The following is a 25,192-nucleotide window of genomic DNA, read 5'->3' as shown; positions in this document are numbered from 1 at the left end:
CGTAACCTTGTAAATAGGGCACAACGCATTTGTTCACCAACAAAGCTACAACAGGAACTTGATTTTCTACGCTCCGTATTTGTGAAGAATGGCTACCCGCAGCAGCTCCTCGACAAACTTCTAACAACTACACCTGTTGTTAAGGAACGAGCTATCGGACCGTTGCCGTGCCGCGTATTTCTTTGCTTGCCCTGGAAAGGGAAAGAATCGAGGGACACGGCCCGTGTGGTGAAATCCCTAGTGGAGAAAACCTACTTTGCCACCAATGTGGTTACCGTGTTCACTACGATCCGTTCGTTCACGATGTTGAAGGATGTCCTACCAACCCTACAATTGAGTCACCTCATTTACTACTTTGAATGCCGACAATGTGGTAGTCGGTATGTTGGTAGGACCCTTCAACATCTGTCCGAACGTATCAAACAACACGTGCCGCTCTCAATATTGTCACAGGCGGCTAGGTCCTCCCGACCAAAGCGTGGCCGACCACGTAAGCACCCAACTCCACTGTCCGTTCCGGCAGAGGCTTCTGCTCCACAAACGGTGTCTCGGAAAAACCAACACAGCACGCAGAAATTGGGAACAAACATTAATGTAAACAAAGACGAACACTGTGTCTTATCTTCATTATCAGCGAGTACCGGAACGCCGGACGCAGACAACCGCAACTCACCAAAGCTGAGAAGGAGCAAACGGCTGGCGGCAGCTCGGTTTGCAGAGGTGACTGGAAAGATGCATCGAAACTCTCCGGATATGGATGATGCCAGCGGAAGAGTTGACGACTGTCAGGCGTTTGGCAATGGCAAGGGAAGACCGGTCAGGAAGAGAACGCGACGGCAGCTGGAGGAGGAGTGTGGAAGCGACGTGTGCAGTGACGATGATGAACCCGGTGGTCAGTTGCTGGGAGAGCCGACGACAGGTGAAGGTGGCAGCGATGATGAAGAGGACGATGACGATGATGACGATGATGGTGCAGATGGTGTGAAGGACGGTGGCGGTCAGAAACCAAGTGAAGGCGGAGGCGGTGAGAAGAAGAAGAATACATCGGCAATTAAATTGCATTTGTTGTCTAACCCCGTGTGTCGTGAAAGTTATGATGATTCTTGGTTCAGTGTTGTTCGTTCTGCAAGTAGTTTCAAGCAGTTGAAAGTTCTAGAAGCAGTCTACATTCGCATTCGTGATCCAAATCTTTGTAAACAAAAAGAAAATGTCACCGCACTTACGCTATTCCAGTAAATTCGCACTCACACACACTTACACATGCATGTCCATTGTCACACTGCACTTGCTGAATTTCCTATTATTTCTCACCTCACCTATAGTTTATTACCTGTGCAAATTGTTCCTAGGTTTGTGCTATTTTTCTTACTATGCTTGTATCCTCGCTGTTCCACTGCAAGTGTATAAATCCTATTGTAGTTTCATCATTCTCTTTAGTCACGAATTCCATTGATAATTGTGACAAGAAAACGTTCTGGAATACATGATTCGTCCCCATGGTTGTGATATGAGTGCGCATTTAGTTATATTCATTGCATTATTCTTCTTTTACTAGGGAATTCCCAACAGGCGTCAGCGCCTTTTTTTTTTTTTTTTATGTTTAGCAGTTGGAAAGTGATTTACATCACTTTGAATTTTACAAGTACGGGAGAGGGTGAGCGCTGCAGGAGCAGATTGAGTTAATCAGCAGTGAGCAGATTTCTTGTTTGAAAGCAGGTCGGGAGGAGACGTCACGGATGCTAGCAGGGAGGGCATTGTAGTATTCTAGGGACTTGTACAGTGGGGAGTCTTTACAGCGATCGGTTCTGGAGGGTGGGAGGTGCCAAGTGCGTGCGTGTCGAAGGCTGTACTGGGCCGCAACTTTTAGCGGGGGTGTTGAGTAAGCGTATGTGTTGTGGGGCATATTGGTATTTTATGGAGTGAGCAAGAAGGGTTTTTTTTTTTTTTTTTTTTTTTATCACATTGCACATACCTACGGAAGAAGGGGGAGACAAAACGAAGACGAAACAAAAAAGACAACAATGGGTGTGTAGGCGCTACATGAGCTGCGCTGGTGAGATGCAGTGGACTCCCCCGACCAAGGGTCTCGGGATCGGCGTACACAGCAAGCACCATGGGAGAGGGGGGCGAGAGGAATGGCGGAGAGAGAGAGAGAGAGAGAGAGAGAGAGAGAGAGAGAGAGAGAGAGAGAGAGAGAGAGAGAGAGAGAGAGAGAGAGAGAGAGAGAGAGACCGAGAGAGAGCGAGAGAAAGAGAGAGCGAGAGAGAGAAAGAGGGAGAAAGAAAGAAAGAGAGAGAGAGAGAGAGAGAGAGAGAGAGAGAGAGAGAGAGAGAGAGAGAGAGAGAGAGAGAGAGAGAGAGAGGAGAAAGAAAGAAAGAGAGAGAGAGAGAGAGAGAGAGAGAGAGAGAGAGAGAGTGGGAGAGAGAGAGAGAGAGAGAGAGAGAGAGACCGAGAGAGAGCGAGAGAAAGAGAGAGCGAGAGAGAGAAAGAGGGGTGAGCTTCACTTTGCGGCGAGAGAACATTGTCGGCCATTTGAGCCGATGGAGCAGTGTTGAATGATTCGGAGGAGTGTAGAGCGGGAGACGGAGGCAGATTCTGGCCGCCTTGCGCTGGATTCGCTCAAGACGGTCAAGGGCTGCGATTGAGAGCGGGGTGACGGCAATGCATGCATATTCAATTATAGGCAGTATATATGTTTTGTAGATGAGAGAGAGTGATTTAGTGTGTAGAGTTGATTTGAGCCTAAAGAGAATATTAAAAGATTTTACGGCTTTCTTCAGCACAAAGTCAAGGTGGGCTGACCATCTTAGGTCGTGCTGAAAGATGATGCCGAGGTGACGATGTTGTGTTACTGTTTCTCGTAGGGTTTGCCCAAGTTCTATTTCGGGTAGTCGTGGTGGGGGTCGGTTAGCATGGTAGAGCGGGAGGATGACGGTTTTCGTTTTATTGACTAGCAGGTGCCAGCGCTCTAGCCATTCTGCTGCGGCATCGACGCTTCTTTGTAGCGCAGCCTCACACTCAATGTAGCTGCCTGCAATGGCAATTAGTGCGGTGTCGTCCGCGAACTGGCTACACGAGATTGTAGCATTTTCAAAGGCAGTGGGCAGGTCAATGGTGTACGCCAGGAACAGAAGTGGTCCCAGGGCAGAGCCCTGGGGCACTCCCCTGGTATTGGTATGAAGGCGGATGTGGTGCCTTCAACCTGCACCCGCTGTCTGCGTCCTGTCAAGTAGGCTTCGAGCCACTTGTGAGCCTTGCCGTCGACACCGTAGTGGCTCAGCTTTTTCAGCAAGCCTTGATGCCATACACGATCAAAGGCTTTACTGAGATCGAAGAAACACGCAACAACATGCTTCCCCGCATCCCTAGCTGTGGATATCTGGTGGACGATCCGTGCGAGTTGCAGTTCGGTCCCGTCTTGTTTCCTGAAGCCGGATTGGTTGGAGGGTAAGTGCGGTGCTATGTGATTGTACAGGCGAGAGTGGACTATTAATTTTTTTCTTGTGTTTTTGATATTATACTGAGCAGGGAGATGGGTCGGTAGTTGGTAGGATGGGAGGGGTTGCCCGACTTGGGGATGGGTGTAATAGTTGCGTCTTTCCAATCCTGTGGTATTTCTCCGGTTCTGAAGGACAGATTGTAGAGACTAGTGAGAGATGGGGAGATTTCCTTTGCAGTTTCTTTCAGGAGCCGAGTTGGGATGTTGTCAAAGCCTGGGCTCTTGCCAGTTTCTAGACTGCTTAGAAGCTTCTCGACCTCTTCCACTGTTGCTGCGATTGTATTTATAGTATGACTGATGTCAGGGGTAGTGTTGATGTCTGGTGTAGTACAGGCGGTCTTGTCGATGGACTGTTGGCTTTGGGAGATAAAGAACTTGTTGAGAGCTGTTGCCTTCTCCATAGCCGTTGCTGCAGTGGAGTTGGCTGTCGATAGTGTGGGAATTGTTTGCTTAGGCGGTTTCTTCAGGTGCTTCAGTGGACGGTGGAGGTTTGTACCCGTTGACGTTGTCTGCTGGACAAAATCGGACTTAGCCTGTCGCAAAAGAGCGGTTACTCGGTTACGCTGGGCTGTGGCAGTTTCCAATCTGAGTCTAGTTGGGTCGCCTTGTAGGTGCGGAACTGTTTGTGCTTTGTTTTGATCTGGCTGAGGAGATCCTAAGGGGGTGATTATATGTGCAGCTCCAGCCCGGGCTGGTCGACAGGCGGGCCAGCCCGCCTGCAACGGGATCTCGGGGTTGTACACAAATCCACACAAAACCTGTGGTGCGTTTACATGGCAAGCGGGCTGGCCCGGCGAGGCGGGATCTCGCCTCGAGGCACCCGGGATCCCGGCTAGGCGGGCCAGAAAAAGCACATATAAACAGACCAGCCCGGGCCAGAGTTGTATTATTATGGTGTCGACACTACGTTCATACTACAAAATAGGTACTTTTACCTTTTGAGGGTAGTTATAAAGAGGATTCCCGATATTGTCTTGAAAATCTACGAAGCTTTTTGTACAGCAACAAGAAGGACGTACAGTGAGCACTGTTTATTTGTCGACATGCATGATTTACATTAAAGTGGGCGGAGAACTACTTGCAAAATACTTTGATATGGACAGCTAAAAATGTGAAAAACAGGGAAAAGAAACGAGGTGATACAACACACCAAACATGTGCCACAGCGCGAAAAGAAATCAGCAGAAGAATACATTGTGTGAGAAAAAAAGTTTTTAGGTTTATAACCTGAGTATGGCTTGCAGCCCTGCGTTTCAGCCCGGGGCAGCACACCACAGTCGTAGTGTGTTCGCTGCATACTCACAACGGGCTGGCGTGTGCTCAGCGCATATAAACTCACTGCGGGCTGGCGACCAGCCCGGCCTTGCACATGTAAACACCCTTGGCGGGCTGGCCCGCTTGCTCCAGCCCGGGCTGGAGTTGCACATATAATAGGCCCCTTAGTCATCCAAGGACGAGTGGGCGTAGTATTTTTGTGTCGTATCCATACTATAGACACGTGCCTTTTAGGCCTCTACGGGACAAGTATGCCTTATTTAGGTGTCTTATTATTTATCTATCTCCCGTAAACGGGTTCATAATCGTCTTTATTTTATATCTTCACACAAGGCCTGGGGCCTTCCTTATTTGGTATACGCTGTTATTTCCCCACATGGCTCCCGCTCTTTATGCAACAGTTCGTACACACATTTACTACGGTTTGATACGCTATTGCATGCGGGACCAGCAATCTCGTGGCCATGGACTTCCATGGCCGCAACTAGATACTATTGCGATGACTTTCCTTCTTTCTCTCTCTCTTGCCTTCCGCCTTCAGGCGGAAGCTTCGGCTTTCGTCTCTCTTGCCTTGTGCTCTCAATAATTATCGTCTCTTGAACCAAGTTAGCTCCTTTGAAGATGTGAGTCAACCTGAACGCTGGTGTGAGTGTACGTGTCTGTATATGCCTGAGTGTGTGTGTGAGAGTATGTCTAGGTATATGTGCATGCGTGCGTAAGAGTAATTCTGTTGGTGGACTCTCTCCAAGTGGCCACCACTGCACGGCCTTGTAATGTGAAGGTTTATTAGTAAGTTAGTTCATGTCGAACCGCAGCCTTGGGGTCCAACCCCGGGCCGTCCGGTTACGACATTTGGCGCAGTGAACAGGATCCGACACCTTGTGTGCTGTCAACGAGAGAGATATTGATGATTATGACATTGTGATGCCCCGGTCGATCGAATGGACGGGCAGTATGGATTTTCCGCTGCCCAATCCGCGAATTACCGGACTTCTACGAGATCTCAAGGATATCAAGAAGAAGGTATGGTTGTTCTTGGGCAGTTTCTCTTGATCGTAAGTCTGACGACAATTCCACGTGGCGTCGTATATCCAATATTTTGGTTGGTGTCACTTGGTATGGACATTCGCATTCTGGAAACAGATGTGGAGAGTCGCCAAGTCAAGGGTTTGATCATGGCGTTAATGGAGAATTTGACCTGTATGACGAAGCTGGCACAGTGGCAGCAGTTTTCCTGCTGTGCTTGTGGTTTGTGTTTTTTTTTTGTGGTTTTGTGTTTGTGACCTTATGGTTCAGCAGGTGCTGTGAAAAAGAGTTGCTGTTACCTCCTGCGCTGTCTCAGCAGCTGCTCATGCTCGTGCAGCTATTGTAGCTGAAGCCATTGCTGTAGGGTTTCTACCGCCCCATCGGTGGGAGTGGAATCGACGCCCCTACAGTGCGATCCTCGCTGGTCCCCTGACCTTGCCGGTAAGGAAGAATTGGAAAAATACGCCAGTTTGTATTTGTTGCAAATTGACGCATTTGTAGCGCTTGCTAGCTCTGTGCATGTGGCTGATTGCAGACTGATTATTGCTGAGTCCTAGGCCTTGCGAGTTCTCATAAGAAACCTATGAATTAGCCTCTGGGATGTAGCTGATGCTATTACCGCTCTTTAGAGATCGGATAGCTCTAGTCTAGTGCCCTTTTCTGCGGATTCTCAGTCTGTGGGAGTGCTTACTCCGAGAGTTGTCATTATTAACAAAAGACGGGAGGTAGTTTGCATCTGCTTTTGTAGATTTTCCCGGGTAGTGGAACCCTGGGGTTGAAGTCAGTATCTGCAAAACTTAGACTGCTACAGAAAACAATAGCCTGATCTATGTGTTCTGTCTTCATTGAACATGCGAGTGAGCGTGCGGACATGTTGGTGCCTGGAGCGGTGAATGGATGTCCAGTGGACGCTGTGATTGATACAGGATCCGCCGCTACATTGTTGTCAGAGGATTTTGCCGACCGCCTACCTAAGGAGCTGGAAAAGGAAACCTCTGACCAAGGCCCGAAGTTGATTGGCCCCAACGGGCAACCACTAGAAGCCGTGGCGTCAGCAATTGTTCAGTTGGAACTCGGAGATGCAACCTGTTGGCACCGGGTAAGAATTGTTAAGGGGTTGCCACGTGATTGTATTGTTGGCCGGGACATATTATCCCACATTCCTTGCACCATTTCGTCGGGACAAGGGCGAATGTTCTTCTCTACCTCCCCGCCTCAATCAGTACTGTGGGTTCGGATTATGGAGTGTTGAAACTGAAATCTAAAGTGACATAGTTGGTCTTTGACCGCCTCTTGAAGGCAGATCTGCGGTTGAAGCCCAGTAAGTGTTGTTCCGCACAAGTGTTGAGTTCCTGGGCCACATTGTTACCCGGGAGGGGGTTAGGACCAACCCGGGTAAGATGAGAAAGTCAGAAACTGGCCTACCCCTGAAGCAGTTGGAGAAGTGCGTGGTTTCTTGGGATTCTGTGGGAATTATAGGCGGTTGGCCCAAGATTTTGCCACCATTGCCCACCCCTTGTACAGCCTGACGAAAACTGGCCAAGTGTTTTTGTGGACCCCTGACTGTGAAACCGCTTTCCTGAATCTGAAGACAGTGCTGACGACTGCCCCAGGACTAGCTTACCCCAGGTTTGGGCAAGATGCATCACCATTTCTGGTAGACGTAGATGCTAGTGGACCAGGGTTAGGAGCAGTGCTGTCTCAGGTTCAGGAAGGTCTGGAACGGCCGATAGCGTAGGCTAGTCGACTTCTGGCCGATACAGAAACACGGTACGCATCCACGAAAAAGGAATTGTTGGGTTTGGCGTGGGCTGTGCGACATTTTCGTTGCTACCTGCTTGGTAGACAATTTGTGATTCGTACTGATCATCGTTCTCTAGAACACTTGGCTAATTTAAAAAAATCCACCGGCGATTGTGGCTCGCTGGCTGGAATTTTTGTCTGAATTTGAGTTCACCATATTGTACAGGGCAGGTCGATCGCACGCTAACGCTGATGCATTGTCACGCCGCCCTGACGCTTCGACGACGCTGTTCGTAGGGGCCGTGAACAACGACGTTGGCAACATCCCCACGCCCCTCATCCGCCGTTTCAGCTGGCCGTGGTCAAGATGGGAAACGGAACAGGAGAAGGACCGAGATCTCGCCCAAGTTGTGTCCTGGCTAGGTATGGACTCTCCGCCTTGCCCACAGGACATGATGGGTAGCAGTCCTGAGGTACGTATTTTGTGGAAAAATCATGAAATGCTGGTTCATCATGAGGGGGTGTTGTGCCGTCGTTGGGAGGACCCTTGCCCCGGTAAGCCGTCTACCTTGCAAGTTGTTGTTCCCCGGCATTTACGTTCATTGGTTTTGCAAGAGTATCATGACCAGGGGGGACATACGGGTTCTACACGCCTGCAGAAGAAACTGACGCAAAAATTTCACTGGGTAGGCATGAAGAAAGATGTCTTGGATTGGGTTGCAAGTTGTTCTTCCTGTAGCCAGTTGAAGCGTCCCGTTGGCAGAGGGTCTGGCGCTCCAATGCAGTCTTCCTGGACGGGGTATCCTTTTGAGCGAGTAGCAATGGATTTGATCCCCAATTTGCCGGAGACAGCGGAAGGGAACCGCCATATTTTGGTTGTAGTTGACTATTTCACTAAATGGGTGGAAGCTTTTCCGCTTTCGAGAATGGATGCTTCCACTATTGCTTTGGTGTTTGTCAATGAGTTTGTGTCACGTTTTGGTGCTCCTGATCGGTTGCATACCGATCAGGGCAAAAAACTTTGATGGCTCTCTGTTTCGCAGTGTTTGCTTTCTGCTTGGCATAGATAAGACCAGGACAACTGCGTACCATCCACAGAGTGACGGTCTGGTTGAGAGATTCAACCAGACGCTTGAGCGTGGCCTGGCGCACTATGTCTGCCGGAATCATCGAGATTGGGACATCAAGTTGCCAGCCTTCTTGATGGGATACCGCTCGACGCCGCAGACTAGTACCGGCTACAGTCCAAGCTATCTGCTCTTTGGTCGGGAGCTTTATATGCCTACCTCAAGACTTGGCATTTGGATTACCGCCAGGAGCAGCATCCGCAGTAGCGTCCCAGCCGGAATTCGTGAGTGCTCTCCGCCGACGCCTGGAGGACGCTCATGCGCAGGTTCGGGAGCACTTGGGCAACGTGCACCGCTATCAAGCGCATATCCGTGATCGTAACGCTAAGGCCGTGACGTTTGCAGCTGGTGATGCAGTGTGGCTTCTGGTGCCGGCCATTCCGACGGGTACAACCGCCAAGTTTTCTAGACTGTGGCACGGACCGTACCTAGTCGAGGAGAAGCTCTCCGCCGTCACCTACCGCATCAAGCTGTCTGAGCCAACGGCACGTCGGCTGATAGTGCACGTCAACCGGCTGAAAAGTTGTCATCATCGACCGAGTCGGCTGCAGGAGGTCCACGAGCAAGATGAGTCGGACCCACCGCAGCCCATGGCATCCACCCTGACTCCGTCCTACCAGCCTGATGCCACTGATGCCGCCGCCCGAGACGAGGAGGACACCGCTCGGGTATTCGACAGTGCTCCGCCAGTTGGCGTGATGGAAAGGCGAACCCCGCGTTCCCGCCATCCACCTCAGCTGTTTGGGAGTCCCGTCTGGCACGAGTAAGGATTTCAGTGGTATTGGCTGGTTTGGTTGTGGCTAATATTACAGCTAGTCTTTGAACAGTTTTTGATCGGAACTCCAATTTTGACCTGCACTCGTTTAGTTAAATTGTTAGCCATAATCTTAGTCTAATTTATTACGTTACTTGTAACACGAGGACGTGTTCTTTTCCGTGTAAGCGGGGGATATGTCGTATCCATACTATAGACACGTGCCTTTTAGGCCTCTACGGGACAAGTATGCCTTATTTAGGTGTCTTATTATTTATCTATCTCCCGTAAACGGGTTCATAATCGTCTTTATTTTATATCTTCACACAAGGCCTGGGGCCTTCCTTATTTGGTATACGCTGTTATTTCCCCACATGGCTCCCGCTCTTTATGCAACAGTTCGTACACACATTTACTACGGTTTGATACGCTATTGCATGCGGGACCAGCAATCTCGTGGCCATGGACTTCCATGGCCGCAACTAGATACTATTGCGATGACTTTCCTTCTTTCTCTCTCTCTTGCCTTCCGCCTTCAGGCGGAAGCTTCGGCTTTCGTCTCTCTTGCCTTGTGCTCTCAATAATTATCGTCTCTTGAACCAAGTTAGCTCCTTTGAAGATGTGAGTCAACCTGAACGCTGGTGTGAGTGTACGTGTCTGTATATGCCTGAGTGTGTGTGTGAGAGTATGTCTAGGTATATGTGCGTGCGTGCGTAAGAGTAATTCTGTTGGTGGACTCTCTCCAAGTGGCCACCACTGCACGGCCTTGTAATGTGAAGGTTTATTAGTAAGTTAGTTCATGTCGAACCGCAGCCTTGGGGTCCAACCCCGGGCAGTCCGGTTACGACATTTGCGGGATTTGCTTCTGGTCACTTGGCAATGGTGCACGGCTAGTTTCAGTATCTGGTCTCTTCAGAAGTTCCAGAATGAGGTTACTGGCTGAGGGTCAGTGGGATGTGGATCGTACTGCAGATTGCAGGTAGCAAGAGCTTCACGCAGGGACGCAATGCGTTCCTCGCTCCACAACCATTATGTGCTGGAGGTGCTCTGCTGTGTAGGACTGCTCTCATTTATATATTTATTATTATTATTATTGGTATTATTGTTTCTGTGGGTGGTGTGCTGCTGGGGTCGTAGGATGCCTTGTATGACAACATGATCAGAGGCACCCATAGGGGCAGGCTTGCGATGGTGATGTTATTGCGGCTGAGGCTAGAGATGGCCAGGTCCAGGCACGATGTAGGTGTGTGTTGGCGTAGTTGCTGTTGTTTCAAATCTTTATTCTCACGATAGCCAGTGGCCAATAAGAGATAATAGTGTAAGAATGGAGAAAGAGTGAGGAAGAATTGGGTGGGCAGGGCCTAGGGGTTAATGACTACTTAAGTGTACGGGCAGAGGTGGTCGCCACACGAGCATACAGAGTTGTGCAACAGCAGGGATATCTCGGATTTGAAGGGAGTACGAGAAGGGATTTCGCGAAGCTGGGCGGGCAAGCAATTAAAGTAATGAAGGGCCTTGTACAGGGGAGAATGGAGACAGCGGTCAGTCCGCGGAGTTGGCAAGTGCCAAGTACGAGAGCGACGTAAATTATACGAAGGTTGCACGTTGCTAGCAGTATGCAGCGAGAGTATATGTGGTGGGGTAAAATTATGGCGCAGAGAATGCGCGAAGAGTATATGTTTAACTTTAAAGCGTGAAAATAATGTTGGCCATTTGATGCGATGCAAAAGGTGGGAGTGTTCTAAGTGTGTGTAAAGGGGAAGGTGGAGACATATTCTGGCGGCTTTCCGCTGGAGTCGTTCTAGCCTGTCAAGGGAAGTGTGTGACAACGGTGTGAGAGCATTGCTCGCATATGAGAATATAGGTAGTATGTATGTCTGATAGATGTGAGATAAAGAATCACTGGTGAGTGTAGACCTTAGTCTAAAAAGAATATTGAAAGACTTGAGTGATTTTTTAACTATGTATTCAACATGCTCCGTCCAACGGAGGTCATGCTGAAAGATTATTCCGAGGTGTTTGTGTTTTTGTGCTACGGTAAGCGGACTATTCCTGAGGGTGATCTTGGGTAGCTGTTCAGGGGGGCGGTTATTGTGGTAGAACGGGAGGGTGACTGTTTTCTTTGTGTTAACCAGCAGGTGCCATCTTTGATTGTTGTTGTTGTTGTTGTTGTTGTTGTTGTTGTTGTTGTTGTTGTTGTTGTTGTTGTTGTTGTTGTTGTTGTTGTTGTTGTTGTTGTTGTTGTTGTTGTTGTTGTTGTTGTTGTTGTTTGTTTGTTTGAATTCTTTATTCTCACGATGGCACCATCGCCAATAAGAGATAAATTTATGAGAAGGTGAGATTGTGGGTTAAACAGTTGGAAAGTGATTTACATCACTTTGAACTAAGTGTTGGAGTGGGTGAGCGCTGCAGGAGCAGATTGAGTTAATCAGCAGTGAGCAGATTTCTTGTTTGAAATCAGGTCGGGAGGAGATGTCACGAATGCTAGCAGGGAGGGCATTGTAGTATTCTAGGGACTTGTACAGTGGGGAGTCTTTACAGCGATCGGTTCTGGAGGGTGGGAGGTGCCGAGTGCGTGCGTTTCGAAGGCTGTACTGGGCCGTAACTTGAGCGGGGGTGTTGAGTAAGCGTATGTGTTGTGGGGCATATTGGTATTTTATGGAGTGAGCAAGAAGGGTGAGCTTCACTTTGCGGCGAGAGAACATTGTCGGCCATTTGAGCCGATGGAGCAGTGTTGAATGATTTTGTTGTTGTTGTTGTTGTTGTTGTTGTTGTTGTTGTTGATGTTGATGTTGTTGTTGTTGTTGTTGTTGTTGTTGTTGTTGTTGTTGTTGTTGTTGTTGTTGTTGTTGTTGTTGTTGTTGTTGTTGTTGTTGTTGTTGTTGTTGTTGTTGTTGTTGTTGTTGTTGTTGTTGTTGTTGTTGTTTCAAATCTTTATTCTCAAGATAGCCAGTGGCCAATAAGAGATAATAGTGTAAGAAAGGAGAAAGAGTGAGGAAGAATTGGGTGGGCAGGGCCTAGGGGTTAATGACTACTTAAGTGTACGGGCAGGGGTGGTCGCCACACGAGCACACAGAGTTGTGTACTTAAGTATGCGGGCAGTGGTGGTCGCTACACGAGCATACAGAGTTGTGCAACAGCAGGGATATCTCGGATTTGAAGGGAGTACGAGAAGGGATTTCGCGAAGCTGGGCGGGCAAGCAATTAAAGTAATGAAGGGCCTTGTACAGGGGAGAATGGAGACAGCGGTCAGTCCGCGGAGTTGGCAAGTGCCAAGTACGAGAGCGACGTAAATTATACGAAGGTTGCACGTTGCTAGCAGTATGCAGCGAGAGTATATGTGGTGGGGCATAATTATGGCGCAGAGAATGCGCGAAGAGTATATGTTTAACTTTAAAGCGTGAAAATAATGTTGGCCATTTGATGCGATGCAAAAGGTGGGAGTGTTCTAAGTGTGTGTAAAAGGAAAGGTGGAGACATATTCTGGCGGCTTTCCGCTGGAGTCGTTCTAGCCTGTCAAGGGAAGTGTATGACAACGGTGTGAGAGCATTGCTCGCATATGAGAATATATGTTGGACTCAGTAGAGCGTCCAGCCCCTATATGATGTCCAACCCCTATATAGAGTCCATTGGTCCAAAATCCACTGTACAGAGTCCAAACTTGGAATCAAATAATTATACGAAACGAATGCATACGTGGGCGGATGCGCGCACGTTTACATACGTGTAGTAGCGTAAGAGATTCACATAGTGCAGTAGTCAGCATAATACTAGGACATGCTGAGAGTGCAATAGCAAGCTTCACCATTGCTCATGGCCATGCAAATGTTCAGCAGCACTCAGTTCCGCAATCTTCTGAAGATCAGCACACCTGCAACAAATAGATAGCACAAGGATACGCGTATTACCGTAATGATGCATGGAAGCACACAACTACCAAGTTCTCAACGAATGTAATGCTCAATGAAAATCCATCCACTCAAAGACCTGTGAACAGGTGACGGTGGGGACAATAATCTATTAGCAATACGAGGAATACTGTAAGACATGTATAATATTACGAGGAAGCAAATCTAACGTTTTAACGGATGACATTTCTTCGTTATAATAAGATCCGTTGAGGCCGTACTGATTCATATTATGCTATGTGTGGATATGGCAGAATACTGCAAGATCGTTAACATTATCTTCTCGTTAACCTATGAATTTTTGGACAATCGTTAAATTTGCGACTCGTTATAATAACATGTCTTACAGTAAGATCCTTTGTGCACACTCAAGATGCACAGACACACCACCATACATGTAGTGTACACAGTGTTTCACTTCACTGCAACTAAATTGAAATGAGATGATTTGAACAATCTGTACAGCGTTGCCGTCAGTCAGTCTTCCCCAAGATGGAAATGCAATGATTTGTTGTCACGAGGCAGTTTCACTGACACAATGTCATGTTTGTGACATCAAAACGGTTACTTCATGGAATACGAGTACATGTATTAGCTTGAGAAGCTTTTTCTTGTCATCGGCATACGAGAAATCCTCCTCCTCCTCCTCCTACTACTACTACTAGTACACTGGCACTGCGTTTGTGGATCCCATTGTATTTGACATCATACTAGAGCCTAGTAGAGGAAGAGTGTCGTGAAGTTCACATAATTATCACAGGGATAAAAATACATTTCTCATGAAATAAAATAATAATTGATGATAGCTAGACGATCGTATGCGTATACAATTGATGCAAAGTCCTTGCAGTCCTTGAGGACTATTACGAAGTGGTTGATTACTTTTAGGGCATTCATTCAAGCAACATCAAACAAACGCGATACGATCCTTGAAAATGGAAAAAAATTCAAGCATAACGACAGAACAGCAAACCAATCGAAACGAGTAAAAGCTTCCTTACCTCAGTCATCGTCCTGCCATGTAGTTGGACAGCCTTTTGACACGGTGGTACAGGCAGCTCTTGTCCAGTCAAACAGGGTATCCTTGTGGCGTCGAACGAAAGAGAGTGTCAGTGTATCTGACTCGTCAGATTGGAACTGTGCTGAACTTTTCTCGTTCTCCGCTTTCTGCTTTCATCCCTCGCTCTGATGAAACCGTTCAAACGCCTTACTGGCAGCAATGGCCAGCCAAACAGGGGATCCTTGTGGCGTCGAACGAAAGAGAGTGTCAGTGTACCTGACTCGTCAGATTTGAACTGTGCTGAACTTTTCTCGTTCTGCAATTTCTGCTTTCATCCCGCGCACTGATGAAACGTCTTCAGAGAACCACAAGACACGTGTCCAGATTTGATTTTGAACGTCTCCTTATCCTCCTTGGTTACCTCGAGACAGATTACTGTCAGCAACTGCACAGCAGAACTGGCAGCCATGGCTGAAGTGAAGAAAGGAATGCGCTGCCACGAGGCAAGCAAAACTGAAAAGGTGTTTGTTCTCTTCAATTTCGGACACAACACACAGGACGGCGTGACTGGATAAACTGGACTCCTGGACCGTGAATAGGGGACTTGTAGAAAAAGTGTACTCCTTATAGGGGATTGCGCGGCAGGATGAAGCTGATCAAAACTGAGTGGACTCCTGGACTCTGTATAGTGGATTTTGGACCAATGGACTCTATATAGGGTGCTGGACATCATATAGTGCATGGACTCTATACTGAGTCCTACATATAGGTAGTATGTATGTCTGATAGATGTGAGATAAAGAATCACTGGTGAGTGTAGACCTTAGTCTAAAAAGAATATTGAAAGACTTGATTGATTTTTTAACTATGTATTCAACATGCTCCGTCCAACGGAGGTCATGCTGAAAGATTATTCCGAGGTGTTTGTGTTTTTGTGCTACGGTAAGCGGACTATTCCTGAGGGTGATCTGGGGTAGCTGTTCAGGGGGGCGGTTATTGTGGTAGAACGGGAGGAGGACTGTTTTCTTTGTGTTAACCAGCAGGTGCCATCTTTGAAGCCAGTCTCCAGCTGCTGTGACACTCTGTTGGAGGTTTCGGGTGCAGTCTTGAAGAGTTCTCGCTATGGAAATCAGAGCGGTGTCATCTGCAAATTGGCTACAGGTGGTGCCGGGATTCTCACATGCGTGTGGAAGGTCTATGGTGTAGACGAGGAATAGAAGCGGCCCAAGAACAGACCCCTGAGGGACGCCGGCAGGGATCTCGAGGAAAGGCGATAGGTCGCCATCCACCTGGACCCCCTGCCGACGCCCCTACAGGTACCGTCGGAACCACTCCAGGGCGTTGCCCTGGACACCATAGTGGGAGAGTTTTGCTAGAAGGCCTGCATGCCACACACGACCGAAGGCCTTGCTTAGATCAAAAAAGCAGGCATTGACGTGTTTCCCGTCGTCTCTCGCAGTGGAGAGGGTATGGACGAGACGGGCAAGCTGCTGCTCAGTGCCGTCTTTCTCACGGAATCCGGACTGCTGGTTGGGTAGGTGGGGTGTGATGTGCTTGTAGAGGAGTTTATGTGCAATTTTTCTTGGATTTTTGATGTAGTGCTCAAGAGAGAGATGGGTCTGTAGTTTGTGGGTTGGGTTGGGTCACCAGGCTTGGGTACTGGGGTAATGGTGGCATCTTTCCACTCCAGTGGGATTTCTCCAGTTTGGAACGATAGATTATTATTATATTATTATTATTTATTCTTCTTTTACTAGGGAATTCCCAACAGGCGTCAGCGCCTTGATTAAAGAGGGACGATAACGTTGTTGTTGTTGCTGTTGCTGTTGCTGTTGTTGTTGTTGTTGTTGTTGTTGTTGTTGTTGTTGTTGTTGTTGTTGTTGTTGTTGTTGTTGTTGTTGTTGTTTTTTGAATTCTTTATTCTCACGATGGCACCATCGCCAAAAAGAGATAAGTTGATGAGAAGGTGAGATTGTGGGTTAAACAGTTGGAAAGTGACTTAGATCACTTTGAACTTTACAAGTATGGGAGAGGGTGAGCGCTGCAGGAGCAGATTGAGTTAATCAGCAGTGAGCAGATTTCTTGTTTGAAAGCAGGTCGGGAGGAGACGTCACGAATGCTAGCAGGGAGGGCATTGTAGTATTCTAGGGACTTGTACAGTGGGGAGTCTTTACAGCGATCGGTTCTGGAGGGTGGGAGGTGCCAAGTGCGTGCGTGTCGAAGGCTGTACTGGGCCGTAACTTGAGCGGGGGTGTTGAGCAAGCGTATGTGTTGTGGGGCATATTGGTATTTTATGGAGTGAGCAAGAAGGGTGAGCTTCACTTTGCGGCGAGAGAACATTGTCGGCCATTTGAGCCGATGGAGCAGTGTTGAATGATCCAGAGGAGTGTAGAGGGGGAGACGGAGGCAGATTCTGGCCGCCTTGCGCTGGATTCGCTCAAGACGGTCAAGGGCTGCGATTGAGAGCAGGGTGACAGCAATGCATGCATATTCAATTATAGGCAGGATACACGTTTTGTAAATGAGAGAGAGTGATTTAGTGTGTAGAGTTGATTTGAGCCTGAAGAGAATATTAAAAGATTTTACGGCTTTCTTCAGCACAAAGTCAAGGTTGGCTGACCATCTTAGGTCGTGCTGAAAGATGATGCCGAGGTGACGATGTTGTGTTACTGTTTCTCGTAGGGTTTGGCCAAGTTTTATTTCGGGTAGTCGTGGTGGGGGCGGTTAGCATGGTAGAACGGGAGGATGACGGTTTTCGTTTTATTGACTAGCAGGTGCCAGCGCTCTAGCCATTCTGCTGCGGCATCGACGCTTCTTTGTAGCGCAGCCTCACACTCAATGTAGCTGCCTGCAATGGCAATTAGTGCGGTGTCGTCCGCTAACTGGCTACACGAGGTTGTAGCATTTTCACAGGCAGTGGGCAGGTCAATGGTGTACGCCAGGAACAGAAGTGGTCCCAGGACCGAGCCCTGGGGCACTCCCGCTGGTATTGGTATGAAGGCGGATGTTGTGCCTTCAACCTGCACCCACTGTCTGCGTCCTGTCAAGTAGGCTTCGAGCCAATTGTGAGCCTTGCCGTCGACACCATAGCGGCTCAGCTTTTTCAGCAAGCCTTGATGCCATACACGATCAAAGGCTTTACTGAGATCGAAGAAACACGTTACCACATGCTTCCCCGCATCCCTAGCTGTGGATATCTGGTGGACGATCCGTGCGAGTTGCAGTTCGGTCCCGTCTTGTTTCCTGAAGCCGGATTGGTTGGAGGGTAAGTGCGGCGCTATGTGATTGTACAGACGAGAGTGGACTATTTTTTCTTGTGTTTTTGATACTGAGCAGGGAGATGGGTCGGTAGTTGGTAGGATGGGAGGGGTTGCCCGACTTGGGGATGGGTGTAATAGTTGCGTCTTTCCAATCCTGTGGTATTTCTCCGGTTCTGAAGGACAGATTGTAGAGACTAGTGAGAGATGGGGAGATTTCCTTTGCAGTTTCTTTCAGGAGCCGAGTTGGGATGTTGTCAAAGCCTGGGCTCTTGCCAGTGTCTAGACTGCTTAGAAGCTTCTCGACCTCTTCCACTGTTGCTGCGATTGTATTTAGAGTATGACTGATGTCAGGGGTAGTGTTGATGTCTGGTGTAGTACAGGTGGTCTTGTCGATGGACTGTTGGCTTTGGGAGATAAAGAACTTGTTGAGAGCTGTTGCCTTCTCCATAGCCGTGGCTGCAGTGGAGTTGGCTGTCGATAGTGTGGGAATTGTTTGCTTAGGCGGTTTTTTCAGGTGCTTCAGTAGACGGTGGAGGTTTGTACCCGTTGACGTTGTTTGCTGGACAAAGTCGGACTTAGCCTGTCGCAAAAGAGCGGTTACTCGGTTACGCTGTGTTGTTGTTGTTGTTGTTGTTTCAAATCTTTATTCTCACGATAGCCAGTGGCCAATAAGAGATACTAGTGTAAGAAAGGAGAAAGAGTGAGGAAGAATTGGGTGGGCAGGGCCTAGGGGTTAATGACTACTTAAGTGTACGGGCAGGGGTGGTCGCCACACGAGCATACAGAGTTGTGCAACAGCAGGGATATCTCGGATTTGAAGGGAGTACGAGAAGGGATTTCGTGAAGCTGGGTGGGCAGGCAATTAATTTAATGAAGGGCCTTGTACAGGGGAGAATGGAGACAGCGGTCAGTCCGCGGAGTTGGCAAGTGCCAAGTACGAGAGCGACGTAAATTATACGAAGGTTGCACGTTGCTAGCAGTATGCAGCGAGAGTATATGTGGTGGGGCATAATTGTGGCGCAGAGAATGCGCGAAGAGTATATGTTTAACTTTAAAGCGTGAAAATAATGTTGGCCATTTGATGCGATGCAAAAGGTGGGAGTGTTCTAAGTGTGTGTAAAGGGGAAGGTGGAGACATATTCTGGCGGCTTTCCGCTGGAGTCGTTCTAGCCTGTCAAGGGAAGTGTGGGACAACGGTGTGAGAGCATTGCTCGCATATGAGAATATAGGTAGTACGTATGTCTGATAGATGTGAGATAAAGAATCACTGGTGAGTGTAGACCTTAGTCTAAAAAGAATATTGAAAGACTTGAGTGATTTTTTGATTATGTATTCAACCTACTCCGTACAACGGAGGTCATGCTGAAAGATTACTCCATGGTGTTTGTGTTTTTGTGCTACGGTAAGTTGTTGTTGTTGTTGTTGTTGTTGCTACTGTTGTTGCTGTCTTTTCCTCTGGCTGTGATAGTGTGAATGTGCGTGCAGCGTGCAGGTATGACCAGTTTCTGTCATTGTTGTGAACCCTTCTTGTTCTCTTAAAGTCAGGAACGAACGACCACACGGCACGAGGACAACTATTTACTCTTCAACAGTATATTTCACTTCGATCGACTAATAACAACTAACACTAAAACCACCAGGTAGTTATAGTGTGAAAATGACAGCGTATAATTATGAGAAAGGCATACACATACAACATACAACTACAGCGCACACAGCAAACCGCACATAGCGCATGTAGCGTATACCACGTCGTAATCATCAGTGATACGGCGGGGTCGAGATACAACTGCAATGAAACGAGCACAATGACACAAGCGAGAAGGCCTTTAACATTTGAGAACTTGTGGTTTCGTAACAGTCATTTCCTGAGTACTTCTATAGCCTTGGCTATTTTGCTTTGTGATATTCTTCTGTCCGTTCCTGTCATTGTGTTTATTATTATTATTATTATTGTAGAAAGGAAAAGGACATATGGATACGAGTTTAGAGTAACTCTCCATCACTGTAACTGGATACTATAGTACAAAATACAATCAGAAAGTGCAATAACTAGGCACAAAACTGACAGAGTACTGAGACATTCGACGTCCTGACACCTAGCTTCAACACATCTCCGTAGCGCTAACCGACAGTCTTCCAACTTGGAAGGTTCAAGGTTATGGAAAGACCAAAGAGGGGAAGGCAAGCGCAACGCAAACAGGCAAAAGCTACAGTCCCAACGGAACAAAGAATGTCGATTGTTACTGGACGATGACGAGACCAGTACGATATTTGACAAAGCGGTCTAACTACAATTCGAAGCAGCAAAGCAGCACACCACCCAACTTGGGTGGGTCATAAATATCAAAGATAAGTAAATCTCGAATGGCTCAGTACTCTGTCAGTTTTGTCCCTAGTTATTGCACTTTCTGATTGTATACAGTATCCAGTTACAGTGATGGAGAGTTACTCTAAACTCGTATCCATGTCCTTTTCCTTTCTACATTTATTTATGGCTCAACATCCGAGTTTCAAATTATTATTATTATTATTAAACTTTTATTTTACTAGGGTGTTTCCTTTCCCCCTTTGCTTCTTTCCTTCCGTATTCGTCTTTGTACCATTGGACCCAGTTACCCTTTTACGTGCCAAGTTTAATAAACATAACGAACAAACAAATTTAACAAAATTAATGAATAAACAAACATTGTATGTAGAACGGACAAGTCCAGTCCTACACATGGTGCAGTGACGTCATGTCCTGGCTGCTGATCCACCATCAGATTGCAGTGGCCGCTAACTAACGGTGTTACTTCCATGCGTATCTCACTTCATGTACTATAGCTTTTTGCTATCAAACTTATCTGCTCCTGTGTATGTTTAACAGTATAGTACTTTCCGGCTCAGTTTTCTTCTCTTCTTCCTTTGATTAATTAATTGTTATACATGTATATAAAATGTGCCATTGTGTTGAAAATCAACGTGTATTGTGTTTTTTGTGCCAATGAAAAGGGCTGTCCTAATAAATAAAATAATACACTACAAAACCGTTGCACTTAAGACTTCAGGCTGTACCTTTTACTACAGAGTTTTGCCTTCAATCGTCGTGACGTCATTACACATAACACTACACATAACAACCCAGTGGCATTGAGTTCAGAATGCAAACTTTTACCAATAGAATACACAGTGTTGAGATACAGAGCCGGCTCCTGAAGGGTGGTATGGCCCCAGGTCGGTTACAGGGACACTGATTTGCCAATACCCAATGTCAGTACAATGTGAGTGTGCATCTCTAGCTCTGTGCGGTATCATATCTGGTAGTTCCACCTACACATTGGGACTCCAGCTACAGACACAGCCAGCACATTTGCAGCGGATCACGTTCGAAAATCATTTCCTTCTTACATGACTTGTAGAAAAGGACATTTTGTCTGAGATTTTCCCAAATGTTCACTATGAGATGAACAGCAGTGTAAAGTACAGACTTCACTGTATGTAAGCTATGCTACACATCAACACTGTCTAACTGCATCGTCACACAATCAACCACTACGTCATTGACTAAGAGTGGTCACGTCACATTCATGGACATCATCATTGCTATCATTTACAAGCTACGTAGAACACAGAAACGCAGTGTATGATATCACGTGACGGAGACTGGCTCAATCTAGGCCTTGACAGATTATGCTTATATTTTCGTGAAATTATGCTTTTCGCATTGCTGAAAAAATTGCAGAATTATGCTATTTTTATGCTAAAAGTTATATTATTTTATTAGTGCAATTAGGAGTATAATCGATGCAGACATGGCCAGACAACAACGAGTTCATGGAATTTTTAAGGATCTTTATGTTATTCAAAATCGATTTTCGTGTTCCGCTCATCAGTGAATAGTATCGGAACTGAGGGTACTGTGTACAAAAATAGAACATTTTATAACAGCATAATTAATTAAAAGTGTGAACAACAAAGGAAGTGCTACAGCATTACATAATAGGTGTCAAACATAGTGCTAACGTATATAACTGAGTGCAGCCACAAAGCTGCACTCAGCCGTTGCACTTATTACCACCAGCAGCCAGAGCAAAGCGGCCAAAGCGTGGTAGGCCGTGTAAGAACCCAGTTAGCTCAGTAGACAAACACGCTGTGCCGACAGCGCCGCCTGTTCCCGTGCCACCACCGGCCCCACCACCTGGGGTGCCGTGGGTGGCTGGGGCTGGGGTGGGTTTGCCATCATTGACCTGGCCACCACTTCTCGACCCACTGCAAACGGCAGCGGAGCCTACTCTAGCACAACATCATCGTCCTGGAATGGAGGAGGGGCCACCGAGAGACACTGAACCTTCACCTCGGCAGTTGCCCTTGCCTCCACCTGAGCCACCCCCTTTACCTTTGGTGACTACCGAGACGGTGGTCCCCCCGGTGCTGGGATCCACGGTGCCGACTGTGTCTGGACAGAGAGGGAGATCATCGACAAACCAAAATGAAACCAATATCCTCACTCATAGACCCAGAAGAAGCACAGCAAACTATTCACTTGACATTTATGCACGGAATGGACTTGGCCCACGCAAAATGGACAATGGAAATGGGTGTGCAGTAGCAGAGAACCCAGCAACGGTGACGCGGAGCAGCGGTCAAACGACTTGTGATGCTGGTGGAGATGATGGAGCCATGTTGGAGGCTGATAAGGAGTGCAGTGAGACTGAGCATCAAACGGATGATGAGGAAGTGACTGATGATGATGATGGTGGTGATGAGGACGATGATGATGAAGATGAGACGGAGGACGAGGATAGGGCGGAGGAGGTCGAAGGAAAGGAGCGGGATGAGACGGAAGAGAGCGACGTGAGCAAAAAGTCAGCTGTATTTTGTCACTTGTTATCACGTCCAGATTGTCTTAGTGTGTACGATGATTCTCACTTTTCTGTTTTGTGCCGTGAAAGTTATGTTTTAAAGCAGTTGAAGGTTCTGGAAGCTGTATGTATTCGTGTGCATAATCCTGTTCTTTGTAAACAAAAGAAGCACGTAGTCGCGCTAAAGTTGTTCTCGTAGCTGGTTATCAGATGTAAATGTTGTGTCATGTTGCACTGTATCACCTCTTGCTTTGTGGCTGCACTCAGTTATATACGTTAGCACTATGTTTGACACCTTTTATGTAATGCTGTAGCACTTCCTTTGTTGTTCACACTTTTAATTAATTATGCTGTTATAAAATGTTCTATTTTTGTACACAGTACCCTCAGTTCCGATACTATTCACTGATGAGCGGAACACGAAAATCGATTTTGAATAACATAAAAATCCTTAAAAATTCCATGAACTCGTTGTTGTCTGGCCATGTCTGCATCGATTATACTCCTAATTGCACTAATAAAATTGCTTTCTCCACGCCGACTCTTTAGTTATATTATTATGCCGCATTATGCTGCTACAGTGCATTTCAAAACTATAGACGCGTAGGGTTTTTTGAAATATTTCAAATTTGGCTGGAACTTTTTGAGAATAGTTTTCGGAATATTGCTCAGGATCGCTCCACAATAATTATTACTCTCATATACATGTAGTTTCTAAAGGATTGGATAACAGACGCCCAATTTGGAAAAATTTATGCACAAAGTGATCACAGATTTGATGTGGTATAGATGCTGGCATAACGGTTGTTGCCTAGGTACGCGTCTATAGTTTTCAAATGAACTGTAATGTATAATGGTTCTGTGCAAAATGCAAAATACCAGGGGAATTTTTTTGTAGAGGGCGTTGTACTGTAGTGGCAAAAGTTCAAGGGGGTCAACGCACCGTCCGACCTAGCTACGACCATCACTGATTGTAGTGGACTGGACATGGTATCAAGGGAGTCGTAAACCTACGACTTCCTGGTGCATCTACTTGTATTTGTACTTGTTGTAGAACATGTACAACTGTATGAAATTTGATGCGAACAGGCGGATTATTCCAATTTTATGCGATTCGTATGCAATTTGCCTCGAATTATGCGATTATTCGATTTTGGTAGGAATTATGCGAAAAATTATGCTAGCATAATCTGTCAAGGCCTAGCTCAATCATAGTCAATGACTCAGATTAAACATTCTAACAGCAGCTTGCGCTCAGCAGCATGGCCAATTTCCCTGTTGGATAATGTTTTCTAAGTTCCTTCATCGTCAGTACGTATAAGTAGTTTTGTTCTCACTAGGATCTGTGTTGAGATGATGAGCCGACAAAGTACCAAACACATTAGTCAGTCTGTGACTGAAAATGGTCTGAGAAACATTCTTTACTGGTATGGAGTCATAATTTCACGACATTCCTGTTTGGCCATTGCTGTTGGAAATGAAGAGATCTGGGTAGTGTGGTTTGAACACAAACTTCGTAACTACACGTACCTGATTGTAGTATGTAAGTTTCATGATGACAGTGTGAACAAGGTGGACTACCTACTGTATGGGAAAACACTACTCCAGGCTCACTGCAAACATACACCGGTTGCCGGGTAGGGTCTCGATCCTGTGCCCATTTGAACCGTATGGGCTATGCTACTGTTCAGACACTCATTACTCTATTGGAGCATTATAGGACTATTCCCTGATCTCGTGGTTCAAATTGTCGCAAGACCGGGCCCGCCAACCAGTTTATGATTTCAGTCAGGAACACTGTTTTCCTATACTGTGGGTCCTCCGCCTTGTTCACGCCGTCATCGTGAAACACATGTATTAGTCCCTGGATAGGGACTTCAATTGAAAAATCAAATTCGCGAGTTTTGCATAAAACGCTAGTTTTTCTAAACCGGGAAGAATCGAGAAACAACCTGTGAAAATTTGAACCCAAAATTCCAAGGCAATCTAGAGTTATAGTCGATTGAAGATCGGAAAACGGGGGAGAAAGTAGTCACAGAAGTAAATGCAAGTACATGTATGTATGGGAGCCGTGTGGTTTCCGTCCAGCACTGCACTATCTGGTGCATACATGGCGATACAGGATGTGTGCATGCATGCAGTGTGCACGCATGCCGTGCGCGCCGACTTGCACAAGTCACACGTTTTCACCGTCACTGCTTCTACCAGTGTGCGCGCAGTTCACTCGATTTTTTCGTCTACCACCAGGAAATCGCCGTGGGCTGGTTTCTGTGATCATTTTCCTTCTACGGCGATAAAGCGCGAGCCTCAATGTTGTAGAATCCTCTTGGTTTAGGCTAATTCGAGGCCGCTGAACACGAAAATCGGGTGTTCCTCGCGAAGCCGAGTACGGATCTGGTCGAAATTAGTACTTCGAAGTGCACCCGCGCCAAGCGCGGAGGCATTATTTTTGGAAGCATGGCATGTGTGGCACCATTGGAAAGGTAATGACCTCAGCTACCTAAAAATAGCATCGACAAGGCCGAAAAGGCCGCGGGAGAAGATACTCGGGCCGCGAACTGCATCTCGAACTGCAGCCACGAGGCGCCCATTCACTTTGTACAGGCGAGCTGTGACTGCACTTTTCGCTTTTCAGTGACCGGAACTGAACTCCCTACCCTGGATTAAGAGGGACGACTGTAGTGGTACCGAATACTACCGATTACCTGGAATGGAGTCAGTGACTCACTGGTTCATTCATTGATAGCCCTTGGTGG

General features: G+C 47.0%; 1 protein-coding gene and 1 long non-coding RNA gene across 2 annotated transcripts in view; one reads left to right on the top strand and one right to left on the bottom strand.

Annotated features, from left to right (window-relative positions):
• The window catches only part of LOC135825659 (uncharacterized), a 171,809-nt gene that overhangs the window by 19,658 nt on the left and 126,959 nt on the right, over positions 1-25,192 (bottom strand). The window lies entirely within an intron of this gene.
• On the top strand, positions 6,294-8,809 carry LOC135826297 (uncharacterized). Its single transcript, XR_010555246.1, has 3 exons — positions 6,294-6,899; positions 7,753-8,016; positions 8,587-8,809. It is a non-coding gene; the product is annotated as an uncharacterized LOC135826297 (long non-coding RNA).

Source organism: Sycon ciliatum, chromosome 10, assembly GCF_964019385.1.
Source record: "Sycon ciliatum chromosome 10, ocSycCili1.1, whole genome shotgun sequence".
Taxonomy (NCBI): Eukaryota; Metazoa; Porifera; class Calcarea; order Leucosolenida; family Sycettidae; genus Sycon; species Sycon ciliatum.
This window is presented reverse-complemented; position numbering and strand designations above follow the sequence as displayed.